The sequence below is a fragment of the Myotis nattereri genome (assembly GCF_964212035.1).
Source record: "Myotis nattereri genome assembly, chromosome: 13".
Taxonomy (NCBI): Eukaryota; Metazoa; Chordata; class Mammalia; order Chiroptera; family Vespertilionidae; genus Myotis; species Myotis nattereri.
The window spans coordinates 41,926,026-41,953,861 of NC_138088.1; the positions used below are offsets into that span (position 1 = coordinate 41,926,026).

Consider the following 27,836-nt stretch of genomic DNA (forward strand, 5'->3'; position numbering starts at 1 on the left):
TTTCTATTTCCCAGTTATTTTTCCATTAGTGATAGGTTGCTTTTTATACAGTATGATTTACACTCAAAGTAAAAGTATTCTTCAGAAAATAGCCTTCCTCAAAAATAAACATTCTTCTAGAATGCGTCACAATTACCAGGAAGCTTTCATGGCCTAAAGTTATTTGTTTTACTTTTATAAGTTAAAATATAATTCAGCTGATTACCATAGAAACAAATTATATTATCAATAGCAATTTGGATAACAACTCTAGAAACTTTCAAGTTTTACATAGCAAACTAAAGGATTTTAGAAGAAAATGCTTTAAAAAAAAAAAAAAAAAAAAAAAAAAAAAGGCTGCTCTGCCACTGCTCACTGCTGACAGCAATGGCTTTGGAACCAAAAAAAAAAGAAAAGAAAAGAAAAGAATGCCCGTGTTGATGGTACCAGTAGAAATATTTGGTTCTTTAAGCAGTGCTCAACATCATTCAACCAAAACCTTGAAATAAAGTGACCATATTATCTTAATATTAATAATACTAAGAAAAGAAAACAATGGGCATGGGCAAACATACTTCCTAGACTTTAGAAAAGTGCATTACGACAATGTTTGGGGGAAAACAGATATTCTATATGGATTTTTATCTATACTTCATCTGTTCAACATTGTATCAAAGACTCGATAAACACAAAGTGAGAATACTTATCAACGATGCACATGGTCATATATCTGAAGGAAAAGTAAGTATCATAAATGATAGGCTCAACATTCAAAATTATCTTGGCAACCCAGAAATGTAGGATGGGATCCCCAACATGTAGGTAAGGACAGGAACACAAAGTCCTGCATTTATACTGAAAATAAATTACATAAGATAATATGCAAAGGCCGTACCAGACAGAAGTTGAGATATTTAAGATCTTATTAAGAATTGTAAATTTTAGTTAAATACAAGCTTAACATATAAGCCAGTGATATACTGCCAAATATAATATTGCCACCAAAAAAAAAATTAAATTTTAGACTAAATTAATGGAACCAGAACATCCAGAATACAAAAGATTACATAGCCACACTGCATTCTATGCCAGTCAAGCGAAGCAGAGTGAAGAGTTGGAGTTAAGCAGACCTCAGTTCAAATTCTGATTTGGGGGGGAGAACCAAGATGGTGGCATAGGCAAACCCCTGTACTCATTGCCTCCCACAACCACATCAAAATTACAACTAAAATACAGAACAACCATCATCCAGAACCACCACCAGAAGACTGGCTGAATGGAAGTCCTACAACTAGAGAAATAAAGAAGAAAGCACACTGAGACTGGTAGGAGGTGCGAAGGTGTGGAATGGGCTGGTCTGGCACCCATGTGTGCCCCTTTTTTAATTGGGAGGGAGATTGTCTCCGTGGAGGCTGCCCAGAGGAGCAAGGGGTCCCAAGCCCACACCAGATGCCTAGCCCAGGATCCCAGAGCTGGGAAAAGAGTCCCTACGGGCAGTAAGAACTACGGGCTTTTAAAAAACAGTGCAGATTGTGGCTGAGTGACACACAGGCTGCTAGAGACCCAGCTGCTCCTCTTAAAAGGCATTTACCACAAACTGCACTTACAAGCTCCCGCTACCTCTGAGCTCAGTGCCAGGCAAAGCTCTGGGGGACCCAGACACATATGAGGAGAAACTGGACTGTCTAGTATCTGAGCAGAAACTTAGGGGCAGCTTTCTTCCAGAAGGAGGTGCTCATGGGGTTCATTGTTCCCCTGCTGGAACCTCCCCAGTTGCAGGGCTGACTGGCAGCCATTTCTGTTTGCTCAGCCCTGGTGATTCCCTAAGATCCCGCCCCACCAATTTACAACCCCACCCAAGCTGTGAGCAATGGCTTTTATGTATTAATGGCTGTCTTTGCTCAGGCTAAAAACCTGTCAAACAAGCTGCAGCTGGGTCAGAGAGTACCAAACCTATCAATAAAAGGCCCAAGACCCAGTACCAGCACCAGCCTCCCTTGCTTCACTGCTGGGCCTCATCTGGGCACCTCCAAACCTGATACAAAGAAGAGGAATCTAAAGATCTCACTGTAGCTCTTGCTGGGTGGCCCCAGGCAGTGGCTGACTTTACACCTTCCTGGAGACCCAAGAGCCAGTATACCTAGTGGTCAGTGTGAGACCATACCAGATTACAACTCTTCACATCCATAAGTGACACACTCAAGGGGAAGACTCAGTGAACACCAAAGCCCCACTGAAGCAAGACCTGCTCCATAAGGGTGTCTCCTGCACAGGAGCTCTCCCACTGTAGTCACAGCTGGTCTCCACAGCCAATTGGCCTGGAGGTCAATTCCTCCCAGTGACACCAACAGCAACCAAGGCTCAACTACAACAAACTGTGCACACAGCCCACAAAGGGATGCACCTAGAGTGTCCACCTCAGGTGATTGGGGAGGCTGAGCCACTGGGCCCTTTAGGACACTTACTTACTATACAAGGCCACTCTATCAATTCAAGGAGACATAGCAGCTCTACCCAATACATAGAAACAAACACAGGGAAGCAGCCAAAATGTGGAGACAAAGAAACATGTAACAAATGAAAGAAATGGAAGAAGCAAACTACTGGATATAGAGTTCAAAACCACAGGTATAAGGTTACTCAATAATCTTCCAGAAACCTCCAAGGGACTTAGTGAGATTTTCAAGGATCTTAGTGAGAATGTCAAAAAATGAAAAAGGACCAGTCAGAAATTAAGCATACACTGATTGAAATAAAGAATAATATACAGGGATTCAACAGTAGACTAGAGGATCCCAAGAATCAAATCAATGATTTGAAATATGAGGAAGCAAAAAATACCCAACCAAAAGAGCAAAAAGAAAAAAGAATCCAAAAATATGAAGATAGTGTAAGGAGCCTCTGGGACAACTTCAAGCGTACCAACATCCAAATTATGGGGGTGCCAGAAGAAAAGAGAGACTAAGACATTGAAAACCTATTTGAAGAAATAATGACAGAAAACTTCCCCTACCTGGTGAAAGACAGACTTACAAGTCCAGGAAGCACAGAGAACCCCAAACAAGAGGAACTCAAAGAGGACCACACCAAGACACATCATAATTAAAATGCCAAGGGCAAAAGACAAAGAGAGAATCTTAAAAGCAGCAAGAGAAAAGCAGTTAATTACCTACAAGAGAGTGCCCATACAACTGTCAGCTGATTTCTCAACAGAAACTATGCAGGCCAGAAGAGAGTGGCAAGAAATATTCAAAGAGATAAATAACAAGAACCTACAAACAAGATTACTCTACCCAGCAAAGTTATCATTTAGAACTGAAGGTCAGATAAAGAGCTTAACAGACAAGAAAACGCTAAAGGAGTTCATCACCACCAAACCAGTATTAAATGAAATGCTGAAGGGTATTCTTTAAGAAGAGGAAGAAGAAGAAAAAGGTAAAGATAAAAAATGTGAACAACAAAGTGGCAACAAATACGTATCTATCAACAATTGAATCTAAAAATCAAATGAATAAAAAATCTGATGAACAGAATAAATTGGTGAATGAAATAGAATCAGGGGCATGGAAATGAAACAGACTGGTGATTCTCAGAAGGAAAAGGGCATGAGGGGGTGGGGGAAGAGATGAGACAAAGATCTTATATGCATATGTGCATTACCTATGGACACAGACAATATGGTGGCAAGGGCCTGGGGTGGGGTGGGAACCAGGTGAAGGGGAGCTACAGGGGGAAAAAGAGGGACATCTGCAATAATCTCAACAATAAAGATTTTTTTTTAAATCTGATTTGGTGCTTACTTATTAGTTGCAGAAGCAGAAGTGACAGTGAAAGTACCTCTGTAAGCCTCAATTTTTTCATCTATTATTATTGTAAAGAGACATAAAAGACTGAGAGTGGTAAGCTTGGTAAAGAAAACTTGCTTTCATACAGAAGAGATAACTGACTTACTCCATGTAAATCTCAAAAGTCAAACATTATGGGAATAACCAAAAAACATACTCTACAGTTCCACATGAAAAAATGATAACAGAACCTGTCATATAAGGAAAAGAGCTACTTGAGGATGCAGTGAGTTTCCTATTCCTAGAAATATTCAAGCTAAGGCTAGATGACACAGTCACAATAAAATGATTTTAATATAGTCATCAAAGCCTACCAAATACAGGCTTTCTCTGACATTATATGAGGCAATATAATAAAGGCACAGGCCTTGTATTCAAACAGATACATCATTTAGAAAATGAAAAGATGACACAGAAAATATTTGAAAATAATATATGCAATAGAAATATAAAGAAAATTTTTATTACTTAATAAAAAAAACTAAACTAATAACCCAATTTAAAAATGAATAAAATATCTGAATAGACATTTCACCAAAGGAGATATACAAATTGCTAATAAGCACATGAAAAGATGCACAACATCATAGTCCTTTGAAAGAGATTCACAGATGCTAGAAGACCTCTGTGATGAGAACCTATCACTCCCAACCAAAGTGCTCATAATCTACTTTATCCTCCCTCCAATTGGCTTGCCCTTTAATTTTCCTGATTTAATCAACCATGTCATTTCCCTAATCCTCTAGTTTCTGACCCCTGTAATCTTTTACTCCTCTCTCTCTTTCTTTCCCTTTAAGTCACCAAATTTATCCACTTTGGCTTTAAAATGTCTCTTAGAATTACACCCTTCTTTACAATTCCAATTAATACTATATACCTCTTATCTGGATAATTAAAACAGTGCAAGCCAGCATCCACAACTCCAGACTCAGGGATCTCCAAGACATGCAGCATATCACTTTTAGAAGAAAAAAAAACCTTCATTTTTACTTTGTTTTCATTATATAATCTTTCAAACAGAGAAATGTACAAAGAATACCCATCCACGGCATGTACTCTCTCTCAGCTCTAACCTTTTATAACATTTTATAATCAGCTTGTTAAGTAAGTCAGACACACACAGAGAGAGAGCTTATAGGAGTTTTAACTGCACTGAATTTATACATTAATTTGGAGACAATTTCAAGATATTTAATCTTCCTTTTTATGACATTATGCATTTCTATGTAGGTCTTCTTTAATGTTTTTCAATAAAGGTTTATAGTGTCTTCTATTAAAATTTGGTATATTTCTTAGATTTATTCAAAGATACTATGGTTTTTGCTGGTATAATTTTTAATAATATATTCTAAGTTGTCCATAGTTTGTAAAAAATGAGTCTGGTTTTGCTATATATAGCTTGACTTTAGCAATCTTGGCAAACCCTCTTGTCATTTCGAACCATTTTTTACTAGATGTTTATGAATTCATTATGTAACCAATTATGCATCTGCTAATAAAAACAAATTTTTTGCCTTGTCTAGTGTGGCTCAGTTGGTTGGGCATTTTCCAATGCACAGAAAGGTTACCGGTTCAATTCCTGATCAGGGCACATGCCCGGGTTGTGGGCTTGATCCCTGGTAGGGGGCATGCAGGAGGCAGATGCTGTGCTATCACATAGATGTTTCTCACATAGATGTTCCTCTCTCACTAAAAATCAAAATCATTCTTTTAAAAAAATGTGTTTCTTCCTTCTTAATTCTTATATATTTTATTTACTTTTCTTATTTGTTGGAATACATAGGACTCTTGCATTTCTAACTGCCTTACAATCAGAGACAATGGCTGCCTTTTTCTAGATTACCTTTTCAAAGATGTTTGTATATTAAACAGTCTTAGAAGATAGAGATAGTACCTCCCTCACGAGCAAAGAGTAGGCATGCTTAGTATCCTATATAATAAATACAGCATTTTCTCTAGAATACAGGACAGGCCTGTTAATTTCTCATTATAAAAGATTCAGGGTTCCCTAATCTCAGGGTTCCCCTCCTGTCATACAACCCATTTCACATGCAAGTATCATTTAGCATTCTTCCTATTGTCCTGTGAGAACTGAGACTCAGCAAAACAGTTAAAAACATGTGCTAATGCTCTAGCCACAGATATTGCTGTGAAAAATAAACTGTTTTGTATCTGACACAGGAGTCTCATATCTTCTGCCAGCATCCATGCAACTCTGGCAGGCTACCTTGTTAGTTTGCATGTAGGGTAAAACCTCAGACCCTTCACAATTCTTGATAGTATTGTGCCCACTAGTATCTCCAGTACAAAGGTGAGCTGAGGGCATTATTGGCTTCTTCTTGACTTTAAAAGGAATGCTTCTAACATTTCACCATAAGCATAAGAATTAATTTAGATTCTTGGTAGATATCTTGATGGATACTCTTTTTCAGATTACGGGGAGTGGTTAAAAATTTCTAACTCGCCAGCTGGTGTGGCTCAGTAGTTGAGCACTGACCCATAAACCAAGAGTTCACAGTTTGATTTCTGGTCAGGGCACATGCCCAGATTGTGGACTCAAACACCAGTAGGGGGCATGCAGGAAGCAGCCAATTGATGGAGTTTCTCTCTCAGTAATGTTTCTATCTCTCTACTCCTCTCCCTTCCTCTCTCTAAAAATCTATTTAAAAAAAAAAAATTTTAAAAAGTCCTAACTCATTTGACTTGGGAAATTGTTGCCTATTCTAAAGAATTGATATAGCTTTCAAAAATGGATCTCCTTAGAATCAAAAATAAGGAAGGAATCCCTAGGAGGGAGTTACTGGAATTTCAGGTAAAAGAGTTATTCATTATGTCCTCATTTGACATTCTTGGCCCTAATCAATCAGAGGTCAGTGCCATCCCTAATGTCAATGTTTATGAACCCCTCCCCCAATTTTTAAAAATGTTCTCTAGAGCATGGGTTGCAGGCTCTTTCTATAAAGAATCAGACGGTAAATATTTTAGTTTTGTGCATACAGCCTCTGATGCAACTACTCAACTCTGCTGTTGTAATGCAAAAGCAGCTAAAGACAATACATAAATAAATGGGCACTGCTGTGTTCCAATAAAACTTTATAAAAACAGGTGGTGGAGAGATTTGCCTTGCAGGCTATATACTCTGACGACTCCTGCTCTAGAGGAATGAGTAAAGAATAGAATACCCTCAAATTTCACAGATAAGGAAACTAGAGACAGGGATAAAGTGATTTGCTCAGCATTCTGTTTGCGTGGTGTTTTGTACCAAACAAAGATTATAACCCTGGCCTCCTAACTGCTGGTGCTCTTCCCATATCACCCAGCAGAATAAGTGACACCCTGGCAGAATGTGCCTCTGCAAGTATCTTTATCCATTTTTACTAAATGTATGCAAATATATATGGATACTTGGCAGATGTCCATGAATATTCAAGTCTCTGTTCCAGTTCCCTCATCTGAGGTCTGCAGGATTTCTCTACTGTTACATCATTCCCAGATGGAGACACCATTGTTCCATCACAAGAATGTTCATGAAAACAAGCAATACAATTGAGTTGGAGGCTGAAACCAGAAGCAAAGACTTCCCACAATAACTCAGCATAAATCATTCTTCAGCTAAATATTTCTAAGGCTGTCCTTACAGTATTGACCACAGCCCTGATTTTTCATCTGTACACCATGACTCATAACCAATTTGAAGTCTATTTTCAAGTGAGAGTTCCTGCAGAATTGGATCTAATTTATACAAAGTAGCAGAATGTATCATAACTACTTCTTTTATTTTATCTGCAATTGCTGAAATTCTATCCACAAACACATTTTTGCACTGATTGATTCTTCATAAAAGTGCTAAATAATTTACCTCATGGAAGGACTGTGTAATCATAAGTAGCGCTTAGTAGGGATACACATAACATGAAGTAAAGCATTAGTTCTTAGGATGAGACAAGAACTATTACATAACCAACCTTGGCCAAAACAAGATACTTGCTGGTTTACTAAGTGTCTCTGGGCCATTTTTACCCACATTTGGTGCCATTTTTCACACACTGGTAAAAGACCAGACTACATTAACTAAATGTCTTCCAACTCCAAAATTTACTTTGGCTTAATTCAGAAGAAAAAAGAGAGAGAATGCTACATCCTGGAGAAATCCCCATAGAAGATGAACTCGGCATGAAGAACAGACAGAATTCAGATTATGGAAAGAGAAGACAGAGATACATAAAGAAAAAAGGTAGATCTGCACCAATGGGCTCCTCTCTTCCTCCTCACATCTAAATAGTAAAAACCACTCAGAAACTCTAGGATCATCCCATTATCAAGTGGCTCCTAAAGAGGCAACCTTGTAAGAAATGGTTCAGAATTTACTTTACCAGAGCAGCAATCATGAATGCCAATTAGAGCCGATAGTCTGACATATTTGGTCATTGTGCAGCAATAATTTTAGATGACAATTTCCATTAGAATCTGATGTATTCAAATCTTTTGGAGCTAACTAAATAATAGGCAAGAACAGGAAGCCAACAATTACACTTAATTCATGCTTTTTGATGAATAAGAAAAAAATACTTAAGCACTGGATTAGAGTCAGTCACACTGAAGTTCATTCTGTGCCTGAAAAACTAAAAGCTTTGAGAGTTGGTTTTCCCCCAACTCTCTGTAGACTGGCTAGGACTAGAATGTATATATCGTTTAAGTATACTATCAGTTCTCCAAAGGATAATGTGTAATACAAAGATATATAATACTAAATATCAAAACCAAAACCAAAACAGAGTTCTAAAGAAATTAAAACAAAGGTTTAGACATCTGAATTTTTAATAAGGACTTGTCCAGCAACATCATTTTCTTGCTTAACTTGGAAGCAAACCAAATTTCCTTATGTGGATGGCTTTGGAGCCTCCTAGTGGCAGCCTCAGGGGACCCACAGAATTAGTTCTAGAAAGGACCAGGCTTTCAAGGGAGTGTTAGTTATATGCTGGTAATAATTCAAACAAACACATCAGCTCCTACAATGTGCTCAACACACTATATTGGACACTAGGAATTCAAAGATTAATAAATATTGGTCCCTACCCTTATGGAGTTCACAGCCTGAAATAACAACAAATAAGAACAGAAATAATTCTAAAACAATGTAATAAGCACTTACAATCTGCATACTTAGGGAAAAGAGATAAAGTCAGAAGTGTGTAAAAAAGGGGGTTGAGTTCGTAACCAAATCTTTATTGAAGGATAAGTAGAAGTCTATCTGATGGAGACTCCAAGTACATTATATATTTTCATGCCTTTGCTAATTTTGCTTCCTGTTTGAAATATTCCCTTTTCCACATACCATAATTAGAATACTAAGACTAGAGTATAGTAAGGTGGCAAGAAACCTGGAGAAATAAGCTGGGAACAAACAAATGAGTGCCTTTATGGTTTGAAGTTTATTTCCAGGCTCTGAAGAGATGTCAGACAGAGGCTCTGTACCCAGAGAAGTGACCTACCGAAAACTATACATGAGACTAATAGCAGTATGAGGAATATGTTAAGAGAGCTGGGAAGCAGAGACACCCATTAATATATCACTAATGGTCCAGGAGAGAGGTAAGTTGGGTTGGCAATACAGCAATAGCAAGAAAGAGTATTCCAGAGTTAAAGATGGCTATACCTGATAGCCAAATAAATATGTGAGATTAGACTCAGAAAAGAACAAAAAATAATACAAAGCTTTCCTTAAGACACAAGGTAGAAAGTGATGCCATTAACCATGGTAGGGGACACAGGAGAAGTCGAGGGGATAAGTAATAATGAAAAACCTTACTAAATTTTATTTGGGGTACATATTAGATATGGGATTTATTTTAAAAAATCAAAAACACTAGAAGTATCTGCAAACTTCAAAAATCTGAAAAAAAATTATATTATAACCATCTCAAATAATCACAAGAGTTATAACACTACTGAAATATTATTTCTTATTGATATTGGAAAAAGAACAATTACTTCCATTTTTGTAGATAACAACTTCAAATTGATCCACTATCAGCAAACTAAACTCTCATTAAACAATGACAATTTTCTAACAAATGCGAACATCTTATTCCCCTTACTTTTGTCCCTTTGTTTTATCCAAAAATACTAAACCTTCAAGGAACACCTTGATTTCCATATTTTTTAATATATATTTTTTAATTTCAGAAAGAAAGGGAGAGGGAGATAGAGATAGAAATATCAATGATAAGAGAATCTGCCTTCTGCATACCCACACTGGGAATCAAGCCCCCAACCGGGGCATGTGCCCTGACCGGGAATCCATAGGTCAATGCTCAACCACTAAGCCACATCGGCCAGGCTGATTTCCGTCTTTGCAGAAAACTTTATCTATTATGTTAACATATCTGAACTCTCAGAGCACTTAGCATGGATAACATCCTATCTAATAAAAGACAAAAAGGGTAATTAACCATACCTCCACTACGCTTCCCATTGGCTAATCAGGGTGATATGCAAATTAACTGCCAACAAAGATGGCGGCCGGCAGCCACGCAGCTGAAGCGAACATGAGGCTTGCTTGCTCCAGTGATGGAGGAAGCCAAGGTTCCCCGCCTGCCGCGGCCCAGTTCTGAGCTCCGGAAGCAACAATGTTTCAATTATAGAAGCTAAACAAACCCCAGATACCTGCTTTCAGCCGGCCGGGGCCTCAGAGCTGGGAGCGCCAGTAACGGCAACAATGTTTCAATTATAGAAGGTAAATAAATCACAGAATTAAAAAAAAAAAAAGAGAGAGAGAGGCTGGGAGCTTCAGTCGCCCGCCAGCCTGAAAACGGCCCTCAGCCCCTCACCCAGACTGGCCAGGCACCCCAATGCAGACCCCAACCCTGAAGGGGGTGTGACCAGCTGCAAACAGCCACCAGCCCCTCACTCAGGCCGGCCAGGCACCCAAGCGGGACCCCCACCCTGATCTGGGACACCCTTCAAGGCAAACCAGCCAGCCCCCACCCATGCACCAGGCCTCTATCCTATATAGTAAAAGGGTATTATGCAAACTGACCCTAACAGCAGAAAGACTGGGAATGACTGGTCACTATGACACACACTGACCACCAGGGGGCAGACGCTCAATGCAGGAGCTGCCCTCTGGTGGTCAGTGAGCTCCCACATGGAGGAGCTCTGCTCAGCCACAAGCCAGGCTGATGGCTGCCAGTACAGTGGTGGTGGTGGGAGCCTCTCCTGCCTCCTTAGCAGCTCTAAGGATGTCTGACTGCAGCTTAGGTCTGCTCCCCGCTGGCAAGTGGACATCCCCCAAGGGCTGCCGGGCTGCCAGAGGGATGTCTGATTGCCATCTTAGGCCAAATCCCCCGAGGAGCAGGCCCAAGCCAGCAGGTGGTCATACCCCGTGGGGTCCCAGACTGCGAGAGGGCACAGTCCTGGCTGAGGGACACCTCCCCCCCCCCCCCTGCCGAGTGCACAAATTTTTGTGCACCGGGCCTCTAGTTCTACTATATTGTCCTTTATGATTTGCTGAAGTATTAATGAAATTTAGTTGTTTCTCTACCTATATTTAAGTTCTTTAAGGAGTAAGACATGGACCTACTGCCCTCAGCCAGAAGTCAACTAATCATTTACTCCTCCTCCTTTACATTTCACAAATGATAAAACTGAGCCCATACATGTCAAATAACTTGGCCAGGGTTCACACAAACTTGTAGTAGATCTCAGAATGAAACCAGATACCCAGAGTTCTACTTCTATAATATTTCTATGCTTTCAGATGTCCCATGAGTATTTAGTGAACTTGTACTATTATGCTTCCTTTCCTATGGAGCACTTTTGCATCTCAATAGGATATTCAAATGCCAAAAGACTCAAATGAATGATTATTTAATGGCGGGATTATAAGCACCTTGGAAGGCAGTAAAAAAGATATTTGAGGACAGTGAGACATTCTGGGAAACTTAAAATCATATCACAAATTTTAGCATCCAGTCATGATGAAATAAGAGAAATTAGATTAACTCTCCTACCTTAAATAGCTTAAAAGAGAACCAGTATATGTGAAACAATGGTTCCAGGCATAGGAAGACAGAAAGCGCAGGACACTGATCCCTGAGGAAGGAAAAACAAAGAAGGTGAGCCCTGTGATGCCCTCTCTCACTACCTGGAAAGAGCTTTCAAGCTTTAGTACAGGACGGGGAACCCAAATAGGACTCAGAAGTCTTGCGGAATTGAGGAGGCAGAGTTCAGAACTAGGAGAGGCCAAGGCAACTAGAAGTTACAGAACAGAGTACAGAAGAGGTGGAGCTACACAAAAAGTAGGAGATCCAGAGATCTGCAGAGGAGGCACCTGACAACTCTGGGTAATAACCTGCCATATGTGAAAAAAATTACCAAGGCAAAAAAAAAAGAATGACCAGGAATGAGTAAGTGAAAAAATCACCATAGTTTACATAGGATCAGAAATAGTTCATGTTCTGGGCACCCAGACTAAAAAGACTTCATTATACACAAGGCATGGAGCACGAAGGGTATGGATGTCAAATGGTACTGCCTCAGAAAGGTATTGCTTCAACAGAGAAGCCAAATTAGCCATAGAAAGAAGACTGTTTTTGATCACCCTTACAAAGTTTAAAAATCAAACTGACTCCAAGGAATTTAATTTCATCACCCCCACACACACACACAAAAATTTTAATATCAAAATATCCCGCATCCAACAATGTAAAATTCAAAATGTCTGGCATCCAATTAAAAATTACCAAGCATACAAAGCAGCAAGAAAATATGACCCATACAAAGGAGAAAAAAATCAATAAATATAAAGACACAGAAATTATAAAAAATGTAAGTAGTAACCAAAGATATGAAAAAAATTCAAATATATTCTATGTGTTAAAGATAAAAGAAAGCACAAGACTGAAAATTAGAAATATTTAAAAAATGGAATTTCTAGAAAAAATATATAGCTAAAATGAAAGTACACTAGATTGGATTAACAATAATTTAGACACTGCACAAACAATGATTAATGGAATTAAAGAGAGCAATAGAAACTATCCAAAATGACAAATATGGAGAGGAAAAAAGACTGAAAAATTTTAACAGAGCATCACTGAGCTATCGGACAATCTTAAGCAGCATAACATAGTAATTGGTGCCAAAAGGGATGAGAGAAGAAAAAGATTAAATACTTAAGAAAATAATGGTCAAAACTTTTAAATTACAGTCATGTGCTACATAACCACTTTCAACAACAGACTGCAGTGATTCCATCTACATACATAAAAAGCTAAGCAACCATCCGACTGTCTGACCATCCAATAGGCATGACCCACACTGACCAGTAGGGGGAAGACTCTCAATACAGAAGATGCTGAGCTGCGGTGAAGCACCCTAGAACCAGAGAGGAGGGAACCCAATTCCTCATAGGGTGCGTGATACCACATTCAGCCATGGGTTATGTTGTTGCTGAGGCACTGTTGGCCAGAGTCTGGTTTACTGCCGAGCTGCAGTGACCGCATTCACCCTTCGAACCGCAGTGGCGCCCCAGATGCAGCCGGCTGGGGAGGGACCGCGGGAGGTTGGCTCCAGGGTGTGTCTAGCCCATCTCACCCAGTCCTGCCCCGCCAGCCACCTTCTAATTAATTTCCTTACAATATGCACAAATCTGTGCACTGGGCCACTAGTAAGATTATAATGGAGGAGCATGGATGAAAAATGGATACTGTAATAAACCTGACAAGTCCAATGACTGCAAGTAACCTCACAGGGTGATCTGATCATAAATTCCTAACTGGGAAGGTCATGGTAGGTAGTCATGCCCCAGGCATATAACTTCTTTAGTAAAAGGTTTATCTTTGCCTTAAACAAGCCTTTCCATTGTCCTTGTACATCTAGGTTAATACACCTTTGAAATGTCAGAGTAATACCCTTTTCAGACCCCCAGAAGCATAACCACCCCCAAGAAAACATATAATTATCCTGTCTCCCACCTTCCTTACATTCCCTCCTTAATTCCAAATGCATAAAAGAAACTGTAAGCCCTAGCTGGTTTTGCTCAGTGAATAGAGCATCCGCCTGTGGACTGAAGGATCCCAGGTTTGATTCTGATCAGGGGCACATGCCTGGGTTGCAGCTCGATCTCTGGTAGGGAGCGTGCAGGAGGCAGCCAATCAATGGTTCTCTCTCATCATTGATGTTTCTATCTCTCTCTCCCTCTCCCTTCCTCTCTGAAATCAATAAAAATGCATTAAAAAGGGAAGAAAGAAACTATAAACTGCCATTCTCAGGAACACTTGAAATCTTGCTTCCCAGCAACTGTCATCAGTTTGGCTCAAATAAACTCATAAAATTTCGCTACAGGTTTGAATGTTTCTTATATCAACAGGAGGTATACATGTTATTAAACTTCTTTTTTCCTGCTAATCTGTCTTTTATTACAAGATGTGCCAGCCAAGAACCTAGAAGGGTAGACATAAAATTATTTTTCCTCCCCTACAGACCAACAGGCCATACCATTGTGGATGGGGGGGGGGGGGGAGGAGTTCTATAGAAAATAACCTCACAGAGCAATCTGATCATAAATTTCAAACAGGTCAGGTCATGGTGGGTAATCATGTCCCAGCCATATAACTTTTTAGTAAAAGGTTTATCTTTGTCTTAAGCCTTTATTTCCGTACTTCTAGGTTTAACACAACTTTGAAATAACAACCCTCAAGAAAGCATATAATATTGTTAACTATACCATAATCCAAATTCCTGCCATGTTTTCTCCCATCTCTATGTAATCTTCCTTAATTTCCCTCCTTAATTTTAAATGCATAAAAGAAGCTGCAAAACTGTTATTCTCCAGAGAGTCCAGAGCATTTGAGATCTTGCTCCCTGGCATATGTCATCAGTTTGGCTCAAATAAACTCTTATAAAATTCTCAACTGTCACTTATGTTCTTATATTTATGTGTATTTGTTAAAACTGTAAAAGATGTTCACAGATTATTTTGCCCAGTATCTATGCAAGATGTATGGGTAGCTTAAACTACTCATGACCTGGTGTCTGTATGTAAGAGACTGGTCTGTCTCTCACATTTTAAGTGTATGTATACTGTGTATATAATATAGGAGCATTAAAATGGGAAATTGCACATGTTACCTTTCAGTTCTATCATGTTAGGAGGAAATAGTTGCCAAATAATGTTTAGATTAAGACTGGTTTAGATTTTTTTTTTAATTCTCTACAGGTTTGGATGTTTCTTAAATAACACCATACCACCTACATTTTTATAAGTGCACTCTATGATGTGTGCAGAAACAAAATCGCCTAAAGATGCATTTCTCAGAACCACTGTTAAATGGTGAATGACTATAGATTAAAACTATAAACCCATGCCCTAACTGGTTTGGCTCAGCGGATAGAGCGTCGGCCTGCAGACTGAAGGGTCCCAGGTTCGATTCTGGTCAAGGGCATGTACCTTGGTTGCGGGCACATTCCCAGTAGGGGGTGTGCAGGAGGCAGCTGATCGATGTTTCCCTCTCATCGATGTTTCTAACTCTCTATTCCTCTCTTTTCCTCTCTGTAAAAAATCAATAAAATATATATTTTTTTAAAAAACTATAAGCCCAGAGAACCCCAAGAAAAAGAAACAGGAAGAACACCACAACACATCAAATTATTGAAAACCATACATGAAGAGAAAATCTTAAAAGTAGAACAAAAAGACATGTTAGAGGGGAAAAATATACATATATATGTACGTATATGCCCCTGCCCACTGCCCGCCACCGCTGCAGCTGGGGCCTCTGCCAGTCTGCCTCGGCTCCCACCCGCTGCAGCTTTGTCCAGAAGGAAGGACGTCCGGAAGGATGTCCGGTCTAATTAGCATATTAAGCTTTTATTATTATAGATATATATATCTGCAGGCCCATCAGTAGACAAGTAGATAAAAAGGCTGTGGTACATTTACTAGTACACCATGGAGTACTATGCAGCTGTGAAAAAGGAGCATCTCTTATCCTTTGAGACAGCATGGAGGGACCTGGAGAGTATTATGTTAAGCGAAATAAATCAATCAGAGAAAGATAAATATCACATGATCTCACTCATATGTGGAATCTAATGAACAAAATAGATCCAGAGACATAGAAGTATGGAACAGACTGATGAATCTCAGAGGGAAGGTGGGGGTGGGGATTAGGGAGAGATTAACCAGGGAATTTACATGCATATATTTATAGCCCATGGACACAGACAATACTGTGGTGAAGGTCTGTGTGGGGTGAAGGGGGTCAATGGGAAAAAAAGGCAGGGGACATCTGTAATACTTTCAACAATAAAGATAAATTTTTAAGAAAAGGATGGGGAGGAAGCAGAGAAAGAGAAATTTTTTTACAAAACCATTTGCAAAGGCTGTCACTTGTTCTATCCACTCACAAGGTAATTCCTCACCTAAGTCTAATTGAGACCTACTAAATACACTTGAGACATCATCAAAATACATTGGAAAATAGCACTGTTATTATCTCCCAGTGCTTTAGAACTTCAGAAAGAGAAAGTTTAATAAAGCCACTGCAATAAAAGGAAGTTTGGGAGTAAAGTAAGATTCAAACAGGACTTGGAAGGCAGGGTAAATCTGGGATTTTAAAAAAAGCGAGCCTTTGGACATGTGAAATAATTTGTTTAAATATTTTTAGAATATCGAAATGGAAATTCATTTGCAGAGATGAGAAGTTATCCTTGGGAAAAGCCCCTGATTTCCATTCAGATTCATATGAACTAGCTTCTGTGCTCAAGACTTCCTAATTCTGAGAATTGGAAATTCCACACTCCCTTCTCTCTGCAAGAGTCCTATTTCCCCACATGACTTTTCCCCCTTTTAGCACAAGAGACATCTCACAAATTAACTTCTGCCACATGCAGCTGGCACCAAAGCAAACCAAGCTGTGGGGTGGCTGACCCAGAATTACTGATGAATGTTCAAAGTAAACATGTTTTCAGCCAATCTGGAATGGTATATTTCTAAGAGGACAGAGAGCTCTTAAAATTAATTAACTCATCCGGACAAACTGTCCATCCAGTGGAAGTTTTTCAGTAATGAATATCAGACCACAGATCTTCCTGCAGCTGAGCTTGTTTATCATTCAAGGAGACTGCTTCTGCATGTTTCATGGATAACTTCATGATTTTTATTTTTACTGGCTTCTGGTTTCTTATATTTATATAAACAGGCCAAGAAAGCAAAACACACAAGTTTAAATGGAAGATCCCACAGTTCCCCAAAAGGCAGAGACACCTATCTTTCTCTTCTTTTCGAAATGTCAAAGTAGACAACTGAGGAGAAAAAGACCCCATGTTTGGGAGAAGAGGAGAGGGCCTCATTAAAAAACTTACTTAAGTGGTTTTGTCAATTGTAGAAATTCTAATAAAGTGCTTTCTAATGCAAAGACTGAGTGGGGAGTTGTACACAAAATGACATCAGACCCACATGAAGACTGCAGCTTAACCCTAAATTAAGAAGTGCCAAAGTTAGCGTCCTGAAAGAACTCAATTAAATGGTTCATGCCACGTCTGTTTTTTTCTGTTGTTTTGTTTGACTGTTTATTTTTATTTACATAGAACATAATCTTCTGAATGATCTCTGTGACTCTGAATGGAGCAGTACATCTTACATGGGTACTTTTGGGGATAGAGGGAAACCTTTGAAATATCCAAGAATGTCTTGCCTTCCTCTGAATTAATCAACCACACTGCCTGATGGGGAGTTCTTACTATTCTTTTAGTAACAGGGGGCCCAAGAGATGCTCTGGCCAGCTTAGGAAGCAGACAGAGTGCCTCCAACTCTCTGAGAACTAGCCTCTGTAGATCTTTTGTTACCCCACATGAATCTACCCACATGAATGAACCCTCCCAATGGAGTTTTTCTAACTTCATTCAGTACAAAGTCCTTCATGCCACAGATCACTTTACGGGCCAATCATGTGATGACTCAATAATATACCATGCAAATGTACTATAGAATTACTAATGTAAAACATAAATCTGACAAAAGTGAAGGAGATAAAGAGGAGATAGCTTTACATAGACTCAAAACTACCTTGGCATAACACTACTAAAATGTACACTTAAAAATGGTTAAGATGGAAAATTTTTTCCCAAGGTCACAATAATTTATTAGTAGCTAAAGAGATGTTTCTGGACTAAGAAAAAAAATAAACATTCAAAAACAACAATACAAAACAAAGACCTACTAACCATAATCTCTCACACAACTCACCTATGTTTCTGAATCTCAGACACCTCATTCTAAAAGATGAGTAGTAATACTTTTCTCACAGGGTTTTATAAATATTTAAATAAAACAAAATACAGTAAACATTTTGCACAGTATCTGGCACATAGTAAATATTCAAAGATATCAGTTTCCATCAGTTTGAATGTCCTTACTTTCCTCGTAATTAATATATATCCCACGTTCAAAGGCTGTTAAATCATGTTGTTTACCTATATCTTCAGAAAAAAATCACTTCTACTGTCGTGGTAAACAACCTGCTTCCCTATTTATAATGGTCTGGCCCTCTAGCAACTTCAGCGTGAAATTATAGCTAATTTGCCTACAAACGTCAGGTGGTCATAATAATCTGGCCACTCAGTGTATATCCATTAATCAAAGCTTTATCTACTGTGTGGTTCTCCACCATTTTAAAAAGATGGGTATGGAAGAAATAAAATGAACTCCACATTCAAAGATCTTACAATTGAGTTAAGATGCCAAAAAGAGTCACAGTGAACACTTTAAAATCCTATTTTACTCATATAATAAACTTTAGAGTTTTATAAATGACATAAATCTTTATTGTAGCAAAAACACTTATCATGAGATCAAATCTCTTAAAATTTAAAGTATACAATATAGTGTTATTACAGCAGATGTTACACAATGTTGTACACCAATTTCTCTAAAACTTAGTATAACATCTTCAAGAGTCATCCATGTTGTTGCATAGGTAAGGACTTCTTTTTTTTAAGGCTGAAAAATATACCATTGTATGTATACTAGTATACCACATTTTCTTTATCTACTCATCCATTGATAGACATTTAGGTTGTTACCATATTTAGCTAATGTGAATAATGTGGCAATGAACATGGGCGTGCACATATCTCAATATCCTGATTTCAATTCTTTTGGATAAATATCCAGAAGTGTTGCTGGGTTTTATGGTATTTCAATTGATAATTTTTTGAGAAAGTTCTATACTGTTCTCCATAGTGGCTACAGTATTATACATTCCCATCAATGCTGTACAAGGTTTAATTCCTCACCAACACTTACCTTTTGTTTCTTTGATAATAGCCATCATAAAAGGAATGAGGTGATATCTCATTGTGGTTTTGATTTGCATTTCTCTGATGATTAGTAGTATTGAGCATCTTTTCACATACCCTTGGCCATTTATATGTCTTCTGTGGAGATATGTCTACTCAAGTCCTTTACCAAGTTTTCAATTGGGTTATTAGTGGTTTTTCTGCAATTAAGTTGAAGGAGTTCCTTATATTTTAGCTATTAACCCCTTATCAAATATATGATTTGTAAATATTTTCGCCTATCCCACAGGTTGCCTCTTTACTATTCTTTCCTTTGCTGTGCAGGAACTTTTAGTTCGATATAGTCCCACTTGTCTTTTTGGCTTTTGTTGCCTGTGCTTTTGCTATCATATCCAAGAAATAATTTATAAGACCAAGATCGTGAAGCTTTTCCCATTTTCTTCTAGGAGTTTTACACTTTCAGATCTCATGTTTAACTCTAATTTATTTTCATTTGACTTTTTGCATAGTATCAAATAAAGGTCCAATTTAATTTCTTTGCCTATGGATAATGAATATCCACTTTTCCCAACACCATATGTTGAAGAGGCTATCCTTTTGCCATTGTATATTTTTGGCACCCTTGGTGAAAATCAGTTGACTATATCTGCATGGATTTATTTTTGGGCTATTCTGTGCCATTGATCTATATGTCTGTTTTATGCTAGTGTCATACTCTCTTATTACTGTAGCTTTGAAATATATTTTGAAATCAGAAAGTGTGATGTTCCCAGCTCTGTTATTCTTTCTCAGAATGGTTTTGGCTATTTGAGGTCGCTTCTGGTTCCAAATTAATTTTAGGACTGTTTTTCTATTTTTGTATAACAATAGATGCCAGATGCCGCTGGGATTTCAGTAGGGGTTGCATATAATTTGTAAATTGCTTTGGGTATTATGACTATTTTAAAATATTAAATACTCTAATCCATGAACACAGGATGTCTTTTCATTTATGTGTGTCTTCTTTAATTTCTTTAGTCAATGTTTTATAGTTTTCAGTGGACTCCTCTTTCACCTATTTAGTTAAATTTATTCCTGAGCATTTTGTTCTTTTTGATGTTATAATAAATGAGATTGTTTTCTAATTTCCTTTTTCCGATAGCCCATTGTTAGTGTATAGAAATGCAACTCATTTCTTATGTTGATTTTTGTGTCCTACAACACTACTGAATTCATATATTAGAGCTAAGATAGTAAATTGTTTGTTATATGTTTTTGTCACAATTTAAAAAAAAAAAACTACATGGGCAGATAGTGACTCATTACTATTAGTCACTGACTTGTTGAAATGTTTTCCATATACTAGTATAGCAAAATGATAGGTGCCTAGAAACATGGTATCAAATATTTTGTAAATAATTCCAAGCCCCTGTTACCAGATTTATCTTTAGGAGGTACAATACTGTGCTGCTGATTTTTAGCTCTAAAACTGATGCTCCCCACATGTCTATTAGAAATGTACTTGGAAGTGTTTTACCAGATAAAATAATGCTTTGGAGTCAAAGTGATCTGAGTTCTGTCCTAGCTCTGCCAAATACTAGCTGTATGATCTTGAACAAGTTATATAATAGCTCTGAGCCCTGAGTTTCCTCCTCTATACAATAATAAAAATGGTACCTATCTCATAAGTTGTTTGAGAGAATTAAATAAAATAGTAGGTATAACGTGGGTACAATGTCTAGCTCATATGAAATGTTTCATAAAAGTCATCAATAATAAAAATAGCCATATGATCATAACAACACCGATGATGATGATTAACTGGGCCATCCATTCACTCATCTAATCCCTATTTATAAACAAGAACATACAACTGTAGGATAATAGAGCAGGTTTAAGAGTGCAATATTAGCTACAGGAAAGATTTTTTTCCTCTACCAGTATGTGTTAACTAGATTCATACATACACTGAGTGGCCAGATTATTATGACCACCTGATATTTGTAGGCAAATTACCTATAATTTCGCGCTGAAGTTGCTAGAGGGCCAGACCCTTATAAATAGGGAAGCAGATTGTTTACCATGACAGTATAAGTGATTTTTTTCTGAAGATATGGGTAAACAACGTGATTTAACAGCCTTTGAACATGGGATATATTTGAACGTAAGTGGCCAGATTATTATGACCACCCCATCAGTAATTCGTTGGGCCACCTTTTGCCTTCAATACTGCGGCGATTCTTCTTGGCACTGACTCCACGAGATGTTGAAAGGTGATGCGAGGAATGTGACACCATGCCTGATGAATAGCACTGTCCAGTTCTGTGAGATTTGATGGTTGTGGAACCAGCTGCCTGATGGCTCTTTTAACTTCGTCCCACAAATGCTCAATTGGATTGAGATCTGGTGATTGTGGGGGCCACCTAAGCAAGGTAAAGTCTCCCTCATGTTCTTGAAACCACTCCTGCACAATACGAGCACCATGGCATGGCACATTGTCTTGCTGAAAGAAGCCATCTCCATTGGGATACGCCAGTGATGGCGAACCTATGACACGCGTGTCAGAGGTGACAGGCCAACTCATTTTTTTGGTTGATTTTTCTTTGTTAAATGGCATTTAAATATATAAAATAAATATCAAAAATATCTTTGTTTTACTATGGTTTCAAATATCAAAAATTTTCTATATGTGACATGGCACCAGAGTTACATTAGGGTTATTCAAAATGCTGACACGCCGAGCTCAAAAGGTTCGCCATCACTAGGATATGCCATCAACATGATAGGATGAACCAGATCAGAAATGATACTTAGGTATGTTGTGCTATTCAGATGTTGTTCCACACGAATTAAAGGGCCCAAATCATGCCAGGAAAACATGCCCCAAACAATAACACTGCCCCCACCAGCTTGAAGGGTTGTACTCATGCATGTGGGGTGCATGCTTTCATGCTTTTTCCACCATATTCTCTCTGCCATCTGCATGATGCAACTGGAAACGTGATTCATAAGACCACATGACTTTTTTCCAATGCTCGACTGTCCAATCCTTGTGTTCCTGTGCGAATTGGAGATGTTTTCTCTTGGTAACTGCAGACAGCAAACAGGCCTTCGGCTTCCATATCCCATATGATGAAATGTACGGCTAATTTGCCTACAAACATCAGGTGGTCATAATAATCTGGCCACTCACGTTCAAGTATATCCCATGTTCAAAGGCTGTTAAATCACTTTGTTTACCCATATCTTCAGAAAAAAGTCACTTCTACTGTCGTGGTAAACAACCTGCTTCCCTATTTATAATGATCTGGCCCTCTAGCAACTTCAGCGCAAAATTATAGGTAATTTGCCTACAAACGTCAGGTGGTCATAATAATCTGGCCACTCAGTGTATGTCACACAGATATGCCATATATATATACATATACATATACATATACATATACATATACATATACATACATACATATCGGGGGAAGTCTCAAATACAAAAGTGTTTTCTGCCCAGGTAATAATAATTTGAAAACATTTTAACCACATTCTCAACTATTGAATTGTCTGACTTTATTTTGACTTTGGGTAGAGGAATCAGTTAAAAAAAAAAAAAGTAGAAGAGGGATTGTTTCTAATTGAAATGACAGAGCCAAAAACCTGCTATGCACTGACTAAATTTTTTTTAATTAAGTTTGACTCATGCTGATGCTATTAATCCCTCAGTTTATAAAGATTTTTTGGTCCCAGTAAATTCTCTTAAAAAAAAAAAAGGTCTCCCTTTCATGTTACAACTGGAGCACAAATTAATTGTAAAGGATACTATCCATATCAAATCAATTACTATGTCCTGTCAACTTTTCATTTGTAATAACTCTCTATCCTTTTCTTTCCCACTACTGATGCACTAATGTAGTCTATCCTCATCTCACTCCTGGATATCTTCACTAGCCTCTCTTTTGTCCCTCTGCAGCCAGGAATCTACCATTGTTCTATTCTGTCCTATGAGCCATAAGAAAAATCTTTCTAAAATATTACATACAATTTTCTTAGTTACAACCCTTCCTTGACTCTCTATTGTCTAAAGAATAAAATACAAACCCTTTAACTTATCCCTCGAGTTAACTTTCAGAGAGTCTTCCACAGTCTAGTTCCAATCCCAATCCATTTTCATCTCTCAAGAAAAGCCTTTCATAATTGGTTCCCAAGTGGCCTTGGTATATTGGATATATGATTGACCCAATGGTACATGATCATTATCTTTAGCTCATTAATTCCCAAATATTAAGCAGTTTGTGAAAAAAAAAGAAAAAGAAAAAAAATCCCTTCATTTCCAAATACCCTTGATGATGACTAAAAACCCCAGAAAAGGGATCAAAATTTAATATGCATAAAATTTAAAAACCACTCTATATTCCTTAATTCCCAAGAAAAGTTAACTTCTCAACCTAGCTCCCAGTTATTTCCAGAGGCCTTGCAACTTTTAAGAAACCAGAACTACCAGAAGATGAGCATAATATTAGTCTCCATGGTGGTAACTCATCAGCCTAACAATGTCATCAAGTTTTCACAATGCTCACTTCTATATAGTCACCATAGCCCTCTCCTGTACTAGTATAGCAAATGAGGATGCTAGAGGAGCAAAGCAAGAACTGGAAGTGGAGGAATAAATCAGCTGCCAGGCTGGGAACAAAATTCAGGAATTCTACTCCCTCCTCATACCCAATTACTAAGAGTTGTCCATTTAGTTTTTGTCTGTTTTTAATTTTTTCCCTGCATTTTTTTCCTTCTGAATAAACAAACTATTTTGAAGGCACCAAGACTCTCAAGATGTGAGAGCTCCCTCTTTACATGCAAATCACAGCTTCTTAAGACCTCTATTTTCCACAAGAGAATATTTTATAACATTAGACTCATAGGTTCTCTATAGATACTGGGGCTTCTCTGGTTAATGGTGATTGTAAGCAAAGATCCAGTAACAGCCACTGGAAGGACAACTACCCTCAAGTTAAGTGAATTAAAGATCTTTGTTTTCAATTTGCATGGATATCAGACCACAACAACCTAACCCATTCATTATTCTTTCAACAAATATTTATCAAACACCTACAATGTGCCAGGCCCTATGCATGGCACAGAATATATAGTGTTTTTAAAAATACCACCACACAAGCAGGCAGATTGATCCCGCCTGAATGAAACCAAGGCAGTGGCATCTGACAGAGAGGAGCAGTGGATCCCTGAGAGCTTTAACGCAGTACTATCTAGCAGGAAGCTGAGACGTGGCAGACAGAACAGTGGAGAGGGGACTCAGGCCAGCTCCCATGGGACATTAAATACTCAGCTGAAGTAAACAAACTTCACTACTTCACTTTTTTTTATCTTTTACTTAAGAAACTAAAATATTTTTCTTCATTTTATTTTTATTTTTTATTAGTATTATTGCTAGAGGCCCAGTGCACAGATTCGTGCACTGGTAGGGTCCCTTGACCTGGCCTGCGGGGATCAGGACGAGGGCAGCAGTCTGACATCCCCCGAGGGGTCCCGGAGTGCAAGTGGTCACTCTGCAAAGTTGTAGCTCCACAGCTCCTGTGTTAAGCATCTGCCCCCTGGTGGTCGGTGTGCGTTATAGCTACTGGCCTGTCGGCTGGTCACTTAGGCATATATATATATATATATATATATATATATAGATATATATATATATATATATATAGCACGATGCACAAAATTCGTGCAAGGGGCTCGGCCCTCGCAGCCCCGGCTTCGTCTGGAAGGTTGTTCGGCTGTCCGGACTAATTAGCATACTACACTTTCATTATTACAGGGGTTTTTTTTCTGATTTTTTTATTTTTTAGTGTCCTACATTCTATTTTTATTTTATTATTTTTTATCATTATTTTACTCTATCTTATTTTTTCCTTTCTGCCAACCCTTTCTTCCTCATTTCCCCCCTTTTAATCCTGTCTCTCTTCTGCTGTTCCTATTTTAGTTTTTCTCTCTCCTTTCTTTTTACCCCGATAAAAATTTATCTTCTTTATCTGTTCTATTGACGCATCCTATATAATAAATGCCTAATATGCAAATTGACCAAACAGCAGAATGACTGGTGGCTATGATGCACACTGACCATCAGGGGACATATGCTCAATGCAGGAGCTGCCCCCTGGTGGTCAGTGAGCTCCCACAGGGGGAGTGCTGCTCAGCCAGAAGCCAGGCTCATGGCAGGCAAGCACAGTGGCGATGGCAGGAGCCTCTCCCGCCCCTGCAGCAGCGCTAAGGACCCCTCAGGGGATGTCTGCCTAAGCCAGCAAGTATATATTTTTCCGTGCACAAATGTCATGATCTGGGCCTCTAGTTACTATTATAGTAGTCTCTGTTAGCTTATTCATAAATCTAATTTCCTCTCCCCTGCTCCAAGTCCATGCACCCTTCTCTTTTTTCTTTCTTCACTGGCCAATTTTTTTCTTGTTGCTGTTGTTTGTTTATTTTTTTTTATTTTATGCTTTTGTTTTCCCTCTCCTCACTTGTTCTCTTCCTCTACTAATAGCTTAATTAGATTCACTCACCCATCTCAGGCCTATCTGCTCCCTCCTCTATTCTTCTTTTCCAAAAATAGATGAATATATAGATAGATAGAGTAAAGAAAGGGGAAATCTTTTTTTTATTGAATATTTTGTTTTTTACTTTTCTTCTTATACACTAATTCTCTTTTTACCTCTTCTATACTGAATTGTGGGCATTCCCCCATTCATTCAATTTCTTTGCCTTACCTTCTGGAAATAAGCTCTGCCTCTTCAGATTCAGCTCCCTTCCTTTTTATCTGAGTGTTCGGTGTTTGCATTTTTTGGGTTAGTTGTGGGTTTTGTGGTTTTCCCCCATATATGTATATATTTTTCCCTTCTTCTTTCCTCTTTTTCTTTTCTCTCTTACCTTTTTTCCTTTTCTCAATAACATTTTTGCACTGTTTTCTCTCCCCTAAGTCTCTTTTCTCTGGTGGTCACCTTTATTTGGGGTTATTGGTGTCATGAATACAGTCGTGTTTCATTCCCTGTCTGTCATGTCTTCTCAAGGTGTATTTTGTGCCTTGTGGTCAAAGTGGTAGAGAGTAAGCCACACAACTAGATAGCCTGAGAGGAGCAAAAGTGGAAAGACAAAGAAACAGCCCCCATACGAAAAAAAAAAAAAAAGGAGGAATCACTGGGGGAAAAAAGTAAACGAAATGGAAGCAAGCAATTTCTCAGAGAAAGAATTCAGAGCAATGGTCATAAGGACACTGAAGGATGGAAGACATTTTCAACAACATGTGTAAGAACCAAGAGGAAATGAAGAAGAACCAAGAAGAAATGAAGAATGACATAGCTGCAATAAAGAACACAACAGAAAGCATCAACAGTAGACTAGAAGAAGCTGAGGACCGCATCAGTGAGCTAGAAGACAAGGTTGGAAAAAACATCCAAGTAGAGCAGCAACTGGGAAAAAAAAACAAAAAACTTAAAAAACAGGAGAGCCTAAGGGAGCTTTGGGACAACAGGAAGCAAAACAATATCTGCATAATAGGGGGTCAGAAGGAGAGGAAACTGAGCAAAGAATAGAAAACCTGTTTGAAGAAATAATGACAGAAAACTCGCTGATATTGGGAAGAAAAAACCCACACAAGTTCAAGAAACTCACAGAGTCCCAAACAAAATGAAACCAAAAAGACTGACACCAAGTACATCATAATTAAATTAGCAAACACCAGTGACAAAGTAAGAATCTTAAAGGTTACCAAAGAGAGACAGAAAGTTGCCTACAAGGGATCTCTCATCAGACTATCAACTGATTTCTCAACAGAAACACATCAGGCCAGAAGGAAATGGAATGAAATGTACAAAGTGATGCAAAGCAAGGGACTGAATAGAAGAATACTGTACCCAGCAACTCTATCATTCAAAATTGATGGTGAAATCAGAAGCTTCACAGACAAAAAAGGGCTAAGGAAGTTTATTACCACCAAACCAGCAATGCAAGAAATGCTAAAGGGACTGCTGTCAAAAGAAGAAATAGGAATAAACACAGGCATAAAGAATAAAAATGGTTACAAACAAGTACCTATCAATAATAACCTTAAATGTAAATGGATCAAATGCTCCAATCAAAGACATAGGGTAGCTGAATGAATAAGAAAACATGACCCATATATCTCCTGTCTACAAGAGACCCACCTCAGAACAAAGGACTCACACAGACTGATAATGAAGGGATGGGGGAAAAAATTTCAGGCAAATGGAAATGAAAAAAAAAAAAGCTGAGAGAGCAATACTTATATCTGACAAATTAGACCTCAAAGTGAAGGCCATAATAAGAGATAAGGAAGGCCACTTCATAATACTAAAGGGAGCAATTCAACAAGAGGATATAACTCTGGTAAACAGATATGTACCCATTACTGGAGCACCCAAATATATAAAAATAAAACTTCTGGAAGATATCAAAGGAGAGATCAACAGCAATACAATCATAGTAGGGGACTTTAATACCCCATTGACACCATTGGATAAATCCTCTAAACAAAAAATACGCAAAGAAACATCAATCCTAACTGACTAACTAGATCAGATGGAATTAATTAACATCTTCAGAACATTTCACCCCAAAGCTACAGAATATACATTCTTCTCAAGTGCACACAGGGCATTTTCAAAGATAGACCACATATTGGGACACAGGCAAAGTCTCTTCAAATTCAAGAAGATA

At 38.3% G+C, this 27,836-nt stretch overlaps 1 protein-coding gene across 1 annotated transcript in view; it reads right to left on the minus strand.

Annotated features, from left to right (window-relative positions):
• HPSE2 (heparanase 2 (inactive)) overlaps positions 1 to 27,836 on the minus strand; it is a 529,690-nt gene that overhangs the window by 472,101 nt on the left and 29,753 nt on the right. The window lies entirely within an intron of this gene.